The sequence below is a fragment of the Aythya marila genome (genome assembly GCF_965140915.1).
Source record: "Aythya marila genome assembly, chromosome: Z".
Taxonomy (NCBI): Eukaryota; Metazoa; Chordata; class Aves; order Anseriformes; family Anatidae; genus Aythya; species Aythya marila.
In genome coordinates this window covers 16,589,924-16,608,751 of record NC_139080.1, presented here as the reverse complement: position 1 = coordinate 16,608,751, position 18,828 = coordinate 16,589,924, and the positions used below count along the sequence as shown (strand labels likewise).

The window sequence follows — 18,828 nt, the reverse complement described above, 5'->3', positions numbered from 1 at the left end:
AGCAAAGCAACATACGATAAATTAGTAAGAAATGTCATGTTTCACTGCTTATGTGATCTTAATGTAAACTTCTTACTGCTTGAAATAATACTAACATGCAGAGGGCTCTAGCCTTACTTAGTAACAACTCTATTCATAAATTATTTCCTGCAAGCATTTTCTAATGTGTTTTAAACGCATCTGTTTCTTCTTCAGAGAGATTATCCTACAAAGGTCTATCTGCATTTGAGAACCAACTCATAAGCCAAATGGGAAGTCACAACATACCTGCTGTTTTTTAGGTGAATCTATCCCATTTTGTTACAGAACAAGCAGATTCACCTGCATTTGATATTACCACATTTTCCTGAAGTTAGTTAAAAGGGACTTTTAGCCTTTGTAGATTCACAGAGCTATTTGCAGAGTCAGGACTGAAATGCACATTAGTGAGTAGGCAAAGTGTCTACTCACTACATCGGCCTCCAACACTCTAAGACCCAAGAGAAGTAAGACTGAATGGCCTTCAGATAGCCCACCGAAGCAACATTTTTGAGATACTAAATCACAGTCCTATACAAGAATCCTTCATGAGCCATATCTTATGAGGTCAAAGTAGAGCCCAAACTGAATATACTACCAGGCAAAACATTACCCCAAAATGTAAGCTCCTGAGGAAAACAAACAAACAAACAAACAAACAAATAAAAATACACATGAAAACTGCTAAAGGAAGCAAAACACAATTTACTGAGACAAAGTATGTTCATAAAAAGGAAAAGTACCTGTTTAATTCCCTAAATGTAACAATTTTGTTCCCACAGGTTTAGTACAGAGAAAAAGTAGAAACAGCAACATTCTTCCAAAGATCATCTTCCTGTCAAATTTCTACCTGTCTTTATGCACAGCTCTATCTCTCTAAATGAAATCGTAAGATTGTTTTCCATGCCTTGAACGATTTTACCTATCGTTGTATAAAATCATAGGGTCAGACATGCATCCCAAAGCCACAACATTGACACTGTAGCAAGAGTACATGACGTATCTTCCCATCAAACTCACTTTATCTCAGCCCTACGCCAGCTGTAGTTTCTCTCTAGGAAAGAAATCCTTTAAGCTGAATTTCCAGCTGTTTTGCACAGCAGGAACAGCATGAAGCATCTGGCACAACTCTAAGATTTATGCCCATGGAATGGTTCTGACAATTCAGCCAGCTCTGTCCCATGGCAGCTGCTGACTTACTGCTTTATTAAGTGTGGAAATTGTGATCTAGTTTCTATCCCAGTTTTAGCACCTTCTACTAGAGCCAGAGCTCCATGTGCTAATGTTGCAGCTTACAAGCTTGCTGAAGAAAGGAAACAACATTTTTTATCACCTTATGATAGTCTGAATCCAATCTATAACAAAATGTAACAAGAAAGTTAATAAGACTTTCTCTATCTTAATGCACTTGGAGCTACAAAATTCCAAAGAAACTACATTTGTTTGCAATAGCCAAAATCCAAAATCTAGCTCAAGTTATGCAACAAGGTAATTAATAGGATGCGCAAAGCTCTATACATGAAAATCAATACTAACACTCAGGAAAGTAGCCTATGTACAAATATATAAGATTAGAATAAATAATAAATAAATAAATAAATAAAAATAAAAATAAAAAATAGAATTCTACAACAAACACGTTAACACACTCCTTTCTAGCAATTCGTTTGAGAATCAGTTTGAAACCTAGTAGCTTAGCAATAAACCATATCACAAATACAGGGTGGAAATAGTGATTTTCAGAAGATGTAATGTGGGATCCCATCCAAACAGAACTCTCAAATTGGATCCCTGAAATGTATGACCTTTGAACAAGTGCCTTGAGAACTGGTAGGAGATGGAAGTATTAAGTTATTGGTCAGCTGAAAAGCTCAGCAGGTTACTTCCACAGAGAATATGGAATACGTAAGAAGAAGCAAAATCTTTTTTTTTTTTTGAGCTTATTTCTTATTTGAGTCAGCAAATTTTCTGAACAAAATTAAAATTCAAAACTAAAAGTTAAACAGGCTACAAAACACTTCAATGTCAAGTCTTTCTTCGAATTTCTATGAAGATGGCATACATGCAACTAACAGCAGAAGAAACCCAGCAGCCATAAGCAGCAATTTTCTATGGCAAATATCTTTCTTCTGCTTAAATTGACACTGACAAAAGACAAACCCTCCAAAATCAGATAGGGCAGAACCATTTTGTTTTACACTGAAAACGGCACAGACAAAATAACCATAAAAAAACAACTGAAAAAATAAGCAAGAAGTACTACTGTATTATCTACAGCTAGGCCAAACAAACTTAATGCAAATTCTTCTTTCAGCATTGAACTGTTACAACCACAAGTGAATGATAAATGTGAGGGGCTTTTGACAATTTGTGAACAAGTGAATTAGCAAAATACTTCATCATTTGGTCTCTACACCAAGTGTGCTACTGTACAGTTTATTACCTTTCTACGAAACTCTTCAAAAATAATACAGTGATGGTATGGGAAAAAACAATCTTTCTCTTCTACACAGGACCTTTTGAAAGAATCCATCCCACTCAGCACACTCATCTAAGGAAGGGCTCCGCTGAAGCCGGTTTTCAGAAATGAAACAATGTCAACATTCTAAATGTGCTTGTTGGGTAAATTATTTAACCAATTATTGGTAATATTCTCTTTACAATGTCTTTAGTAAAAAAAATATGACAGTCTTAAAATGCATTTGTAAATGTACGTTTATAACAATATAATCTACCCTTTTAATTTATTGCAAATCACATTCATAAATGAAGTAAATACTATTAGTGTAAAGTGTAAAGATTAGCAAGTACTGCATTATATTCATTCATGGTATCTTTACAATGCAATCCCAATAATCTGACAAAAGTGTAAATAGAACTGAAAAAAGTTTCTTTTGCATAAAACATTAACCACAAAGTGACACTCATCTCCACATTGACAAACAGCAGTAAGAATCATGCAAGTTAGAATCATGTCATGTTTTGTGCTATCTTCCGTATTTCTGAAAATAAAAGTTTGCATAAGGCTTGTTAAAACACAAAGAAATATATGGGCTTTTTTCTCTTTCACACAGTCAAATAACTACATAAATAGAGGACCTGTGTGCTGTTCTTTTTTTTTTTTTTTTTTTTTTTTATACAGTGACATAAAAACTGATGTCATTAAATAAAGTAACAACTACTAAAAAACAACATTATTACCTTCCAGAGAAGATAATCAAGTCTTCACAAATAAGACTAAAATTTAAGAAGGTAGACCTAAGTTCTCCTGCACATAAGACAGTTATAGAAAAAGTGATAGCTGATCAAGGGTAGCAAGAATATTCTCACTATTTTTTTTAAAAAAAGAATTTAGAACTGGAACTAAATCCCACTGAAGTCCAAAGGAATCCTTCATACATGACAAAGAAGATTACAGACAGGTTGCACAGAAAATACAAGACTTCTGGCCCCTGACAATCACCTGGTATTTCTGTAAGCAAGTACTTAATTACTTTGCTAAAAATTTTCAAGATGTATTCCAAAGGGTGCAAGCCTTGGTGATTGCTTGTTTTACACATTTGCACCTTGCTATACAACTGGACTGAATATACCTGCCACTTTATCCATGCTTGTGGATTTCTAAACAGCTTATTAAGTACTGTTTAAAATCTTTTGAATGTGTATGTGTGCATCCCAGCAACTTGTTTTCAGATATACAGGCCACCTTAAATATCTTTCTGAAACACATTAGTTCAATGAGTGTTTGTATCCCCTGTGATCCAGTAATTGATGACCCAGCATCAGGCACAGCAATTTTTGCTGCTCAATAGAGCCAGGTGCTTGCAAAGAACTGAAATTTGTGCACACTCTTTTCTTCCTTTCACTATGTATCAAATCTCCCTGTGGTGCACCTGCAATTATATGGGAAAGAATAACAAAAGACTGAGTAATCTTTTCCTTTGGATGTGTAGAATGTGTATGTGCAATGACATATGAGAAATCCCAGGCATATCTACTATTTCTTTTGATGACAAATGAAAACTACTCCAAAGGGATATGGGCAGTGTCAATACATCAAAACTAGCACTGCTATCATTTCTTGACATAACCTGGAGGAACAGAGGTGCTGAGTCAAAGCTATTGCATGTTTGCATTTGTCACTAAGAATAATTGTACTACTGGTCCTTTCACACAACCAAAGCACATCTGAATCAAATGGTGAACATTATTCATAAAGCACTGCTTGATTTAGCATGTTATTCAAATAAAGGGGACACAGAAGACTGCAGCTCAACCATTTCCCTTTTGCAAAGCTTCCAGTGAAAAAAAGCACAACAACTTCTAGTAAATGCACAGAAGTCTATGGGATTAATCATCACTCCAGCAATCATGAGGGCAGTCCTAAAAATAAAAATAGCACTTACAAAATAAGCAAATCAGGGACACTTGAGCATGTGCTATTTATCACTTGTTTTATACATAGAAAGTTACACTAAAATATGGCAATGTGCAATGGCAGATTGTTCACAACCAGACTATATCAAGAGCAGATTATTTCACTCATAATTACATAACCAGTGTCTTCTAGCAGTCACCCTGTCTGACCAGGTCCAGCTCAACATGACTCACTTCAAACCCCTCTTCAGAAGGCTCTTCCTTCTCTCTGCTGATCACACTGGTTTGCATTCTCTCTCCATCAGCTCTTCAGACAAGTTCACTCTTCCCCAGCATACAGATCACCAAACAAACTGGACACCAACCTCTTAAACAAGCTCAGCTGCAACCAGATCGGCATAAATAATCACAGTCTTTGGGCACCATATTTCCAGGGTTGGGCCGTCTTCACCCACAATGTGTTTGCTATATTTTAGTTTTAGTTTAGTTTAGCAAACAATGTGTTTGCTATATTTTAGTTGTGTTTTTTTTTTTTTTTTTTTTTCAGGGGAAAAAAGGGTTTTTCTCTCTTCAGCTGCTTTCTTTTCCTTCTGGAGCATTGCTGCCAGAAGCAACCACATTATATGTTCTTTTTGGAACCAGTTAAGAATTATCTCAAAGCTGTGAGTTTTTGATCCACATTGTTCCTATTGCTTCTATTCTGAGACGTACTCTTTTGCCTATCATTCTAGTAACTCTGTTTTCAATTCACAGCAACTGAACAGAAAACTTTTCCAGCTCCTCTGTAAGTCCTCTGTGAACTCCTCCAGCTCCTCTGTAAGTCCTCTGTGTTGAGATCTTTCAAAACAAGAAAAAAAAAAAAGGATACAAAAAAGAAAAAAACTATAATCCCAAGGCAGGCATATGAGGTAAATTGCAGATGGAGCAGTTACAGAGTACCCATGTCCCAAGGACAGAAAACAGTCTCTTGTCAGAGGAATTTTGATCCAATCATTTAAGAGACAATTCCAGCATCTCACCAATAATTAAATACTTAAATGAAGCCTACGTAAAACCTCAGAGACATTCACTGTTTAACATTATCGTGTCCCTAACAAGTGCGTGTCTCCTTCCCCCTACATGCAGTCTTTATCAAAGAAAGTTCTAGGCAGTCTTCTCATACCACTCTACACATTCATTAATTAGTTAACATTTTGCTTGTTTATCTAATGAGGTGTTTAACAGCCACTGCTGCACAATGAAAAAGTAACATATTGAAATATGTTCATGCTCCTCAGTTGTTTGAGATACCTGACAGAATCAAAAATATTCCTTGTTTCCCCACAAATAAATAAATAAATAAATAAATAAATAAATAAATAATCTCCCATTCTTCTTGGTACAGCTGAAATACTGCATTTATGGACTAGAGACACTCAGGGATGCACACACACATGGCACAGGTGAAATAACACTTCAAACACAACATTCAGTGCAGGGTGTCCTGAGCATTAGAAAGATGACAGTAAACCAGAGGGAGTTCAGGAATTATCAAGAAACAATTGCCAAACTGGCTGAACAAGCCAGAGAGGAAAAATACATGAATTGGTTCAGACAGCAAGGTATACAGTGTGGCAATCCAATGAGCAAGCGTGGTAGGAAATATGACGGCTGCTGCAGCATGATTTCCAGAGGGTACATATGATGATGGGTATGATATTTATACGGGAGCCCAAGGGAAAATGACAAGTCATATTCAGGTGAGATTACATGAAAAGGTATTACTCAGCCAAAAAACAGAAATTATGAACCCCATTAAAATGTGAATTAGTCTCCTGGGAAAGTGGTAGTGGTCTAATCCCACAGCCATTTAAAACCCAGGCTGGAGAAAGAGTTTAAGAAAAACCTATAGAACAATTTTGCATTGGTAAGGATACTAACCAGAATTTCCCATTGCTAGTTTCAAAGAGCTATGAATGGGTAAAATGTTACTCGTCTTCTCACTGGTAGCTCAGAGAACTAAGTTCTAGATCGAGTATGACATGGATGACTCCCAGTGTGACTGACGGCAAACAATTCAAAGTGTACTGCCTGTACAATATTTCAATAGTGTACAAAATCATATTCAGTCCAAAAACTTTTCATGCATTTGAAGTGGAAAGATAAGATACGAATGAAGCAGTCCTTCCACCAACTGCTCATGAATTTTAGCTGCTCCCGAACATCACATGTGCTCATTTCTTACTGATGACAAATTGCAATAGAACTGCACAATTTTTGTAATTACTTTTTAAGCGCATTCAGTATCAACCCATCTAGCACAGAATAATTCCTAAATACATGGGCTGTTCTTTGGCCAAAGAATGCCTCCAGGTGCACAACTGCTCACAGAAAATTATATTCCATGCTATAGCCAGAAAATCATACCTGAAAATAGTCTGACAGACTTGCCTGTAGAAAATGCTTAGCAAACTACAGAACAAGTAACTGAGGCTAATTTTAGCGCACTACCCCAATATGTAGGTAGATTTTGAATACTATTTTAATTTGCAAAAGATGCAATTAAAAAATCCCTCCACTGGTCTTAATTAGATCCCTGTCTTCCCATAAAAGTAATTACACGTCAGCTGAACTGACTCAGGAAGCCCCAGTATTCTTGCAAAGGCAGAGGCTGTTGTATTCTCAGCGCTGTTACTGCGACTTGCTATATGCCTCCCAGCAAGAAAAAATGCACGCATTTTCAAAAGGCAGTCAGTAACTACAAAGTGTTCAGAGACTGATTTACCTTTTATGTGTGCTGAACCTCTGCCTCTCCAGCAGAAATCAGTGGGAACCATCAGCAGTTTTGAAAATGAGGCTTTATAGTCCAGATTTAAAAAAAAAAATTACGTAATAAAATTTGTGCAGAAATCACACTTCAACATTTCACCTGTTTATATTCTCTTGAAAATCCCATCAGTACACATACACTGTTTTAGATAATCCAGTGTACTCAGAAATGTATAAAAATGTATAAAAAATTTGGAAAGCATCCTGATGATTGGAAACAAACTGTAATTGGTAAGTCCTGTAATCAGTCACTCTATTACAAAGTCTTTCCACCAAGACTCTAGAATGAATAATAAGCATGGTCAGAAAATTTTGGTCTTCTGCTAATGTGAGATTAAAACCAGTAACTCTTTCACTAATGCAGTGTTCTTAATCTAAAGATTGCCTCAAAGCCTTTAATAGAGACAGAGATACAAATACTGATTTAAAAATAAAATAAAATAAAATAAAATAAAATAAAATAAAATAAAATAAAATAAAATAAAATAAAATAAAATAAAATAAAATAAAATAAAATAAAATAAAATAAAATAAAATAAAATAAAATAAAATAAAATAAAATAAAATAAAATAAAATAAAAATATTGACAACATAAAAAGAACAAAAACAACCTACAGAATGAAATAAAAGAGGAAAAAAAAAAAAAGTATCAAAGAATAATGCTCTGGTGATGCTTTACTGACACCACATGTGCTTTCAATGCCTTGAAAAACTGTTTAGACAGCAGTGCCCTAGGCTGAAGAGAAAGCATACATGAAAGCAGCAATGCAGCTGCAAGTGCTTGTCACCCTGCTTACTGAGGCCATTGTACTGAGGCGCCTAAATATAGAGACCTAGAGGTCTGCTTCAGACATTTGTGTCTTAAAATCCAGGCTGGTTTCACTAAGATCCAAAGTGTCTGCTCAGCCATGTGAGGATATATAAAACAGCACTGGCTAAGTGAACTGTAAATAATTCAAAGACAGAGTTAAAATAATGTAAACGCGTACATATGGAAAAATTATTTCTACTAGTTTGCGGGTTGGGGTTTTTGGTTTTTCCTTGAGTCACAAAGAAAAAAAATGCAGATAATATTTCCCCAAGTGTGTGGGTACATTGCATTTTAATGTCCTCAGAAAATTTCCCCCGAAAAGCTTACCAGCAGACATGGGTCAAACTGCTCACCTGCTTACACAATTGTTTGTCACCAGATACATCAGTGATGCGAGTCATGCGAATACCTAGATCAATAAATATCCTTCCATGGCCCCATCAGATGCTACAGCAAACCAGGACCCCGGTGGCAGAGTGATTGCAGTTCACTCCATTTTGAAAGGTCACTCACTTTCCGTCATCTGATAGCATCATTAAGCCCAAGAGTAGTGGGATAACTGTTCAGAATTACTGCCTGGGGTGAAATGGAATGGTGAAGCTGTAGCACTTATTTGCACCAGAGAAATTAAGGGGAAGATAACAGTCCCCTTTCACACCAGGACATGCACAGCAGAGGCCTGAAATATATAGCAGTATTTTACTGCTTAATGAAATATTTTCAGTGATATATTAAAGCACCAAAATTACTACTGTGGGAGAGTTCATGATGTATTAATCGCAGCATTTGAAAAGATTCATCATGTTTTTAAGTTACACTAGGTTGCACAAGATCCAGTCTCACGAGGACTGGGCCACCTCCTGGCTCGTGCTGTGTTCCCAGCTCCTGGTGAGAAGCCCATGCGAAATGAGGCTGCTTAGCACCTTGCAGGATAAGGTCCTCAAAGCATAAAGGAAAATATATACTAAACATATCCTACAGCACTCAGTCCTCAGTCAGATAAAGCAGTATTAACTAACAGCATGTAACGAGAACACAGTTAGAAATGTACGCAAACACATTTCGAGCTTTTGTTTCTTTACAACAAACAAACAAAAAAAGCACAACTAAACACAACAGCAAAAGACTGGTTGATTTGAAGACAGCAGAAACAAACCTCTCTCCCATCTCCTCCCTGGCACCCCCCAATTTGTCTAATTGCTGGACCACCAGGAACATACCTATTGCTCTCTCTGGGTCTCAGCACTGGAGGAACACCATTGAAAGTGCTCGGACAATGGTTTCGTGGGAAAGCTGCTGCTATCCTGTTTTACAGGCAGGAAACTAATACACAGGAATGACACTGAAACATTCCAGTTAACACAGATAGTCAGGGGCAGATAACAAGAGATCTTTTGTACCACAAGCACCATCTGGAAGACTTCCCTTTCTCATATAAAGTTCTTCAACGGAGGCAAAACTGTTGTCATCCATAGAATACACACCTTTCACATTGATTGACTCCTGCCAAATACAGCTATCTTCTATACCAACTGAAGAAGTAGAGCTGACTGAGTTTTGGTTACCTTGTGTAATCACCAACTATATACTTAAAACGTTGTACTTATTGTCTGCCTAATTCATCTAGGTATGTCCAACTGTGAATACATCACGCGATTAAATTCCTTACAGATCAGACAATTCTGATTTTTCCCTCTGCAAACTGCAGAACTTTGTCACTTTCACAGGTCTTTGTGATGGCAGCTGCTCATCATTTTCAATGAAATTAAGATTTCAAGTTTTACCTTTGGAACACCTTTAATACACTTTTTCAATACACAAAACTTCCATAAGACAGTCACAGCAATTGACTGAATGCCACTGATTTCTAGAACAAGGCAATTTTACTGAAGTTAAATTTGCTGAAGTCTCTTTGTAGAGATGAGTAGCAATCAGTTTGATTTTTTTTAAAGCTTGAAAATTTTATTGATGTCATGCACTAATAAGGCAATAGGCACAAGAGGGACTTCCGTTAGGAATAAGACACACTTACATACCTCCTATTATACACTGCATTTATAGAAGAGTTTACTGAGCATGAACACCCTTGCATAGTCCTACTGAAAGGACTGATCCTGTCATCACCACAAGCTTTACAATAGTGGCAAAGCCAATACAGAGCCAAAAGTAGTACAGAAAAGTGGTAAGCAAAGTTGGAAGAAACATCACACACAGCCAGTTAAGTGACTTCTTTAGAAATAAAACAAATCTTCTAATTCTAGATTCTCTTTTTCTGAAAACATTCTTTGCGCTGCAGACCATTTGAATTACCATTGGAGTACTATTCCGCTTGAAACTTGGGAAAGAAAACTCCTCTTGTACAAGATGCTTCACACAACTAATGAATCTTAACTATAATAAGAATTTAGGATAATTCAAATTCAATCTCTTAAGCAATTTGTTGTCCCTCACCTTCTGTGAATTCACCATGTCATTCTAACTTAATGAACATCAGCGTAATGTATCCTACATCTTCCTAACATCAAAACCACTTGCCTCCCAAGATGGTAATTAGAAAGAAATGAAGTTACAGAGAAATAACTACATTTTGTTTGATTTGTTTTAAAAATAAAAAGCAGATCCTGCAGGACACTGGATCAACTGCTAAGTAAGTGTGAAATGAAGCTAATTTCATTTGATGTACTATATTTACTTTATTAGATCAGGAGAGAAGCGGAAATGCAGCAGTATACTGCAAATGTGTTTGATAAAGTAAGCAAATGTAGGCATCAACAACTTATACAATGTAATTCCAGTAAGCTCTATGTGTTTTCAAAGTATTTATGCAAGCAGAAGATACAATCTTGAGCTAAAAACAAACAAACAAACAAAAACTAAAATAAACAAAAAACATAAAATACATAATTATATAAATGCAGGTATAGCACGTTCAGGTAATTAGAAGTCTCAGAATGCAAAATGTTTAATTTAGGAGTCTATTCTTCTTTTTAAGGTCATGCAACCCCCCTATTGACCTTGGTGAATCTTACACCATCAGAAAAACAAAATTCTAAGCCAAAGGTTGTTGGCCTCTCCTTTTAGAGTCTCTTCCTTCAAATCCATAGGCACAGAAACTAACCTCGTTCCTTCTCTAAGAACTGAAAACAACCTGACAGCCCCTCTTTTACAGGAGAGGCCAGGGAAAGAGAGAGGCAAGGATTTTTTAACCCAAAGAGTGTGTGAGGCTGTAAAGATGATGAAAGTGACAAGCACTGTGAATACTTGTCAATTACATTTCTAAATTAAACTGCTGCTAAAACAAGTAGGAGCCCCAACACCTATTTCCACAGAAGAACTGCTTTCCTGCATTTAAAAAGCTTCATGCCGAAGCAGGCAAGTGGATGTTTCGGTACGTGACTATCCAGTCTGAGAGGTGGAAATGAACTGGCTCTTTATGTCCCATCAAGACGTTCAGACATATAGAGGGAATAAATAAAAAAAAAAAAAGAGAAAAAAGGATTATTTGTCCAAATCATTGTGCTCTCAAATCATATTTAACTTAAATAAACAGACAAAAGGGTTCAAGAAGTTCATGTCTGCCTAGGCACAAGCGAAAGTAATGCAAGTCAGTTTATTAATAGACAGCTAAAGCCTTCCGGAAAGAGCCTGATGAGTCAGTACAGCACAGCAACTGAAGGAGATCTCCATGGCCTTCACGCACACTGGGTGCCTGCGACAGCAAGGCCTACAGCTGAAGGCACCGGCAGCAGAAAGCCTCTGGAGCTGGCAGGGGGAGATGCTGAACAGCTGTAGCAAAAAATGGGGATACTTCATGTTTCATGGGGGTTAGAGTTAGGTGAGGGGATTAAAGGCGCATCTCCAGGCACACAGAGGCACAGTGGCAGGCCAGACCCAGTACACAGGCAGAGGCAAGCCTGAGCCCAGCTACCAGAGTGACCACAGAGTACATGTTTCCCATTAACAGACCTTCAGCCTGAACTGCCAGGGAAAGAGGGACAGGATTAGGCTGTTTGTACCACTAGGGTAACAAAGTGCTGCTGCTTATTGAGCCCAGTGGGAACACATGCTCAGCCTCGCCATCGGCTGGACTTGGGGCTCTGGCAGGCTCACTGCTGGCATGCAGCTGGGGACAGCAGCTCCTAGCAGGGAGCACCTGTGTGCAGGATTTGCACAATTAACTGCCAACTCTTCATTTGATTTCCAAATAGGAAGAATTATATACCCACCAAGTATGTTTAAGGATAGCCTAAAAATAATCCTCACAGCACACAAACTTCCAACAATCAATTATCACAGAACAATACAGCAAGTTTGCAAATTTGCACAGGGGGAACATCTGGAAATCTAAGAATAAATACTAGCCAATTGAATAACAGGTATAATAATATTAACATTAAATACTAACACAAAAATCACGTTATCTTGCCAGAAAACAAGCCTGGGGTGATAAATAAGGGCTTGTGGTTGTAGGTTTGTAGCTTTATATTCAGTTGAGCCACTAGCATCTTTGAACAATTGACACTGATAGAAGCATAGTCCAGTAAAAAAAAAAATAATTAATTGAGTTTTAAACTTTGCACCTGGCAAGTAATAAACTCCTTTACATGGCTTTGAGGATCGTGCTTCCTGTTTCCCTCGGCAAAATGCTTTGAAAACTACAGATGAAAAGCGTATCTTTATTGCACATAATAGCAAAGACTTGTAATCCCAAATACAAACTAAAGATGAATTAATGGCCAAATTCTCAGATAGTAAACAGCAGGCTCCCTCCATTCCTGGCTCTCAGTTTTCTCAAACCAAGAGGAAAAATTACAAATCAATTCTTACTTAATTTTCACCATTAACAGGAAATTTTTCCAAAGAGGTTTGCAAAGCTGAGATATGTTAAAGCCTCCACCTCCTAATGTCCCTGGTTGCATCCCATGGAGCAGTGGCAGAGCTGGTGAGCAAGCCCCATGCTGGTAGCCCTACCAAGCTGCCAGAGGATGGGTGGCAAAAGAGACCAGGACAATTAATCTCTGAGCCACTTTCTTGCAAACGCAGAGACTTAGATAGCCCAGCAGACCTCTCCTGTCAGTCGTGTCACAAAACTACTGAAGTGGGGACTGCATCTGAGCTGTTTGTGAATTCTGGGCAGCTCAGGTTGGTCACTTGTAGTTGTGACTTTCCAGTGGTTTCAAAGAAAAGAAGATCTGTGTAAGAGAATGCAAGCAGGATCGAACCTTTTGACTGGTAAATCAATTGACACACAGTTTGTTTGAAGATCAACATTTCTCTAATGTCTGTTGCAAAGTAAAAATATCTTTTCTTGATGACTCATTTTCCACACTAAAGAACGTCTGTGGGTGTAAGAACAGAGCTGAGGCAATTCTATTTTTTTCCTCCTGGCACTATTGTAGCAGTTCTTAACTCCAGCGTGAAATATAAATGAAGCACTTGCAAGATGTTTTCAGCAAGTGAACTGAGCAGCACTATTTTATACCTCTCCTGTCATCATTTTTATCTAGACGCCTAATATATCTGAATCATTTCAGCACTGTTATGCTGACCCTCTGAATATTACCTTCCAAACACAGAGGTAGAAGTGCGTTTTTTATTGTACAAACTGCTCAAATTGATAGTGTGTTATTTGCAAAAGCTTACTCACTCACTGTTGTGAGTCCAGTTATGTTTCAGTTAAGTTAGGACCACAGTTCCTATGAATTTAATTACAATTCTATTTATCCCCAAGGGTTATACTCTACCCACTAGTCTCTTGGAGTAAGGAATGCCTCGGAAAACCCCTATAACCAAGCTGGTCTTGACATCTGCAGAACTGAGCAAAGGCTTTCTGCCTCCTGCCCCAGTGCCCCCCTACTACAATTCACTCGAAGTGGAAATGATAACATCAGCCCTTTGTTACAGATGGGTAAAGGCACCTGGGATACTGACACCTACTATCAGGAGAAGTAGGTGATCCCTGCATCCTTAGATGGGAGAAACAATTTTCACACACACTGAAGCTGGGCAAAACACAGCCCACAGCTTCTGGAGTCAGCATGCCCAAAACAGAAATACCAGGAAGTGTGGGAAGACATCATAAAAAGGAGATTTCCTCGCCTCCTCCTCCTTCCCTTGAGTAAGCTGACTCATGGTTTCTGAGCAGCACGGGCACTCCAAGTCTTTCCCAGTAAAGACAGAGCAAGCATCCTGGTGTGTTGGAAACTAAACTCCAGAGGGTTGAAATTGAGATGACAGAAAATGTGGGGGTTTGGAAAAGCAAGGGGATTGGAGGAGCTAGTCTCAAGTGTGCTTAGAAAGCTCTGGTCAGGCAGTAAGGAGTGGGCAGCTCTTGCCGTCTGGTCTCTCACACTGCCTTAAATACCTCCAGAAGAGAGGCAGGGTCTCCCATTCACGTGTCTCCTGCAGACCAAAGAGCCATTCTGCCCCACAGCATGGCCTACCCATGCTTCCCTTTACCCTCACGTGCCCAACCCACTGCCAAGATGGGGAGAAGCCAGGCCTAGCTACAGCCAGCCAAGGCCAGCACACCTTGATCTTTGTATGGGGAAGGAGGCAGAAAACACTCTACACAGGAAGCAAATGAAATGCAGATTGCCCCAACAAGTCCTATGTTCTGCATCTAAAGGTAAATCAAGAGTTGTCTTCTTCTTAGCTTAAGACAAAAGGCACTTCTACTCAGATTTCAGTGAAATATCACTGTGTATAAGTTGAAACTTAACTATCTCTTGTTAAGACCATTTTCTCTAATGCTTTGCTATGTTGCAAAAGCCATTAGATTATAAGGTTGCCTGTGACAACTCAAGAATCCCTTCTCATGCTCTTTTCCTATTTGCTAGATAAACTTATTTATTCAGGTTTAAACATCGCAGAGCGCCAGGTACATGCTCAGCCAGTTAAAAATGCAGGTGTTCAGCTAAACCCATTCAATAACAAATATTTGACATGCTTCATAGATCTCCATCTGAGATAATACAATCTTGCTTTGATTGTACATTTATAAGGGGAAAGGATCAAAGTTTATTCATGCAATGAGAGAGGAAAGCTGCTTTCAGGCAGCAGAAAAATTTCACAAGCAACCACAGTTACACTCAAAAAGGTTGTGCTTTGAGAGCATTAGTGCGAGCAGCCCTAAAGATACAGACAGAACAACCAGTCACCTGTGGGTATAAAATCCTCAACCCAACAGATGTTTATCTGAGAGCAGATTTGAAGAAGCCTTTTTACACCCTTCATTGATCAAGTCAGTACCAAATAAACATCTACAGGTTTACTTCTCCAATTTCCCAACATAAGAATAGAGACTTTAACCCAGGCATTTTTTACTGACCTCAGATCCAGAGGCGGGAAACACCGATCAGATTCAATAATGTCTGTATTATATGATGAAGCAATGAAAAATGAAAAACTGAGGTATGAGGCACTACGGTTTTATGTTTACTGCATTTCCAACTCAAATATGAGGTAGTTTTCTTCAAACCTGCCAATGCAAAGAGATGACGGCTGTCATATATGGGTGGTTATTTCTCTTGGTGAAACTTTTCACTTATGAAACCTTGACACACGCAGGGACTAGAATCTAGTATGGAAAACAGAATCTAGTAAGGAAATCTAGTATGCATGACTACACAATATTGAGCCCAGTGAGGAAACTACTCTAGACACATTTTCCAGGGTTAGGGATATAGCAACAACAAACAGCATACATTTCCCATTTAAGCCTACAATCATGAACATAGGCTATATGCTGTCCATATCTGTCTGAGACTGCGCTACAAAAATACTAGATAAACACAAATCACCTGCCAAAAGAGAAGAGAGAGCTTTCCTGAAGACCTGCAGAACTTCAGAGAGCTCAGGTTTCACTGGACAGTTGTCCAAGACTACCATCTTCACTCAAGATTAAAATTCCAAGTTAGTCATGAGTAGTCATAATTCATCTAAGGCATCTGCAGGCTTATCAAACCTCTCCTTAGCTGTGAACCTCCAAAGCAATGTAACACTGGAGTTGTCCTCACAGGGCTCAAAGATTCAGCTGTCTTTCAAGGTACTTGTATTATACTTCATTTCTTTTAAGCACAGGTCAGAACATAGCCCTCAGGCAAAACATGAAAGATCTGCAAATGCTAAGCTCAGAGGATTTTTCAATCCATTCACATCCTACAGCCTAACACAAACAAGAATGGAGAATGGTTTAGTTCTCTTTCCCTCAATTTCAGACTCATCTAGATGACAATCTTGTACTTTAAGCAATAGCATACTACCTCCTTCACAGAGAGATAAACTTTTCACCCTTGGCACTTTCTTTAGATACACTGAGGTCAGAAGTCTGGCAGAAATCTCTCTGCTAATAAGTGTTTCACAGTGATCACTATAAGAAACAGAAAGGAAACAAAAAGCATTGGAATAAAAATGGAAAAAATCCAATGGCAAGTATGACAAACAATACTGTAGGGTGTCATAGATTATTTTCTAGAACATAACTTTGTCCCTCTGCCCCCATACACAACATTTTGTTTAGAATATGAACAACACTTGACTTTCTGAGAAGAATGTCACCTGAGTTCTGCTGAGAGGACATGGGGCTCTGACACTCACCGCCTGTAGGAAGGAAGAACTCTTTTTTTCCACATTCCCACCTAATCTAACTCCTAGGACTGAGCTGCCTGAATTTCATAATACGTACCAACTTGCTTTCATACCCTGCAGAAAAATCTAAGTAACAATAAGTTCAGAACTATTTTTAAGTTAAAAATGTGTGTGTTATTATATTTTCAGCATATGAATAAAATCTGGTTTCATTAATTTGACAGTTTCTAAAATCTGCAGGTTCTGTGGACCACTAACATTTCCAAAGCTTTTTTTTTTTTAATAGTTTATATTTACAATTTTAAAGTGTACACTTATTTTTGAAAGAAACTATTAAAAAGATTTTTAGTAATTATTCCTGCACTTCAGGTTTCATTGCCTTGAAGTTACTGAAAGGATAACTTTTCTCTTTGTTCTGTTTTCTCAACACTTGCTAGTACAGATAAACCTCAATTCATTCTCACGTAAGGCACAAGTCAATGCCTTGATCGCCTCTCTTCCCTAAGAGACCTTTCCTTCCCAATTTACCTACAAGGTCCTTTTCTTCCTTCTCAATTGTGTTTTACATTTTGTTTTTTCATCTCCTCTTCACATCCATTGCTCCTTTCTTTCTTCACATAGAGTTCTAAAATGGCTATAATTCATTATGCCAAATGGAAAGGGTTTAAAAATTTGTCATTATTTATTTAAACACTGAAAATGGTGTCTTTGCTAAAAGAAAAAAAAAAAAATCCATGCGAAGCACATGCTTCCTATAGATGAGTTTTTAATCAAAATGCTAAACAACTTCCAAGTGAAACATTTTTACATGGCCTCAGAGCATTTTGGAAATTGTAGTTGTGGAACCTTGTGTCCTCAGTAGCCTCAACACAGTAAGCGTCCCATTATTTAATACTGTGGCAGAACCTCTTGCACTTGATCTATCACCGAAGGCAAATACCCAACCAAACAAACACATATTTCATTGCAAAGGGATATTAAAAGTAACTCCAGAAGGAAAACCAAAGCATAAGCTCCATGGGAGCCAACGTACAGAATGTCTTGGGTTGTAGCAAGAAGTTTACTCTGCAGCAACTTTGCTCATTGAGCTGCCAGATAACACAAGCACAAAGAATGCAGCAACAACAGCCCAGGGGTCACAAGGAACAGCAGCGCTTGTTTGTTTTGCAGTTTCCTTGCCAATAACACAATAATGAAGACAAGAAGTAATGTTAAACCAGTATCTAAGTTGACATGTTTGTAAACTTTTACAATTAGATGACTTATTAAGAAAAAAAAAATCACTTTAAGAACAGCTTAAATCAATTACTTGTACAACATTAACATCCCAAATTTCAAGCAAAAGTGCTGCCCCCTGTGCCTTGAAGATATATTAAGAGAGAGAATATGTTAAAAGAGACTTTTAAAAAGTCTCTTTCTTTTTCAGATATATTAACAGAGAACCTATACAAGTAAATCTACAATCTCATTTCAGTTGAGCCTTTGTGGTCTCATGCTACAGAAACACAAATACACAGCAAATCTGGGCTAAAAGTCATGATTTAGATGTAAGATCCTGCATATAAGCTGGGAGAGAGTTTTCACACCAAGGCTCTGCAAATACATAATGCATAAGACAATGCGACATTTAACATACGTTTGCCTGTGTATGTTGTACAAACCTAGACATTCTAATTATTTTCATGCCTACCAGGATAGATGACTTGACAGTGACAACCATAAAGCGCAGTAGTGAGATCGTGTTCACTGACAGGAGGCACTAAGATGATCTTACCAAACTCATGCAGACAGCCACCGATAAATCCTCACCGCAGTAATTAATACTGCTTAGGAGACTAAGCAGTGAAAGCAGTGTAATAGCTTTCAGTGAGGTTTTTTTTGTACTTAATAAAAAATACTGTGCAACTTGGACCAGTTCTCTCACAGTTCTTAGTAGATGCCACGACTGAGAAACAAGACATTACAAATCAAGTTAGACAAAAGCTGTCAAGGAGGCCCAGTACCACTCCTTCCCTCCAGTTATTCAAAACTTGAGAAAACTTTTCCCAGCACCTCTTTCACTAGACAAGGACATTTTTTGCCCCTTAGTGGGAGAGAAAAAAAAAATCAGCTGAAAATAGCACTTCACAATTAAAATCCTCCCTGAGCTATACTTCTGAGTATTTAGAGTATATAGAGTATTTACTCAAAAGCACTAAAGGGGGTGAGATGCATGAGTCTCATT

At 37.9% G+C, this 18,828-nt stretch overlaps 1 protein-coding gene across 5 annotated transcripts in view; it reads right to left on the bottom strand.

Annotated features, from left to right (window-relative positions):
• PARP8 (poly(ADP-ribose) polymerase family member 8) overlaps positions 1 to 18,828 on the bottom strand; it is a 127,636-nt gene that overhangs the window by 62,620 nt on the left and 46,188 nt on the right. The window contains exon 1 of one of the 5 annotated variants that reach the window (XM_082784360.1): positions 15,346 to 15,364. The exons of the other annotated variants lie outside the window; for them this stretch is intronic. The gene's annotated coding sequence lies outside the window, so the exon portion shown is untranslated. Of the gene's footprint in view, positions 1 to 15,345; positions 15,365 to 18,828 lie in introns of those variants that run through there. 5 annotated transcript variants of the gene reach the window in all.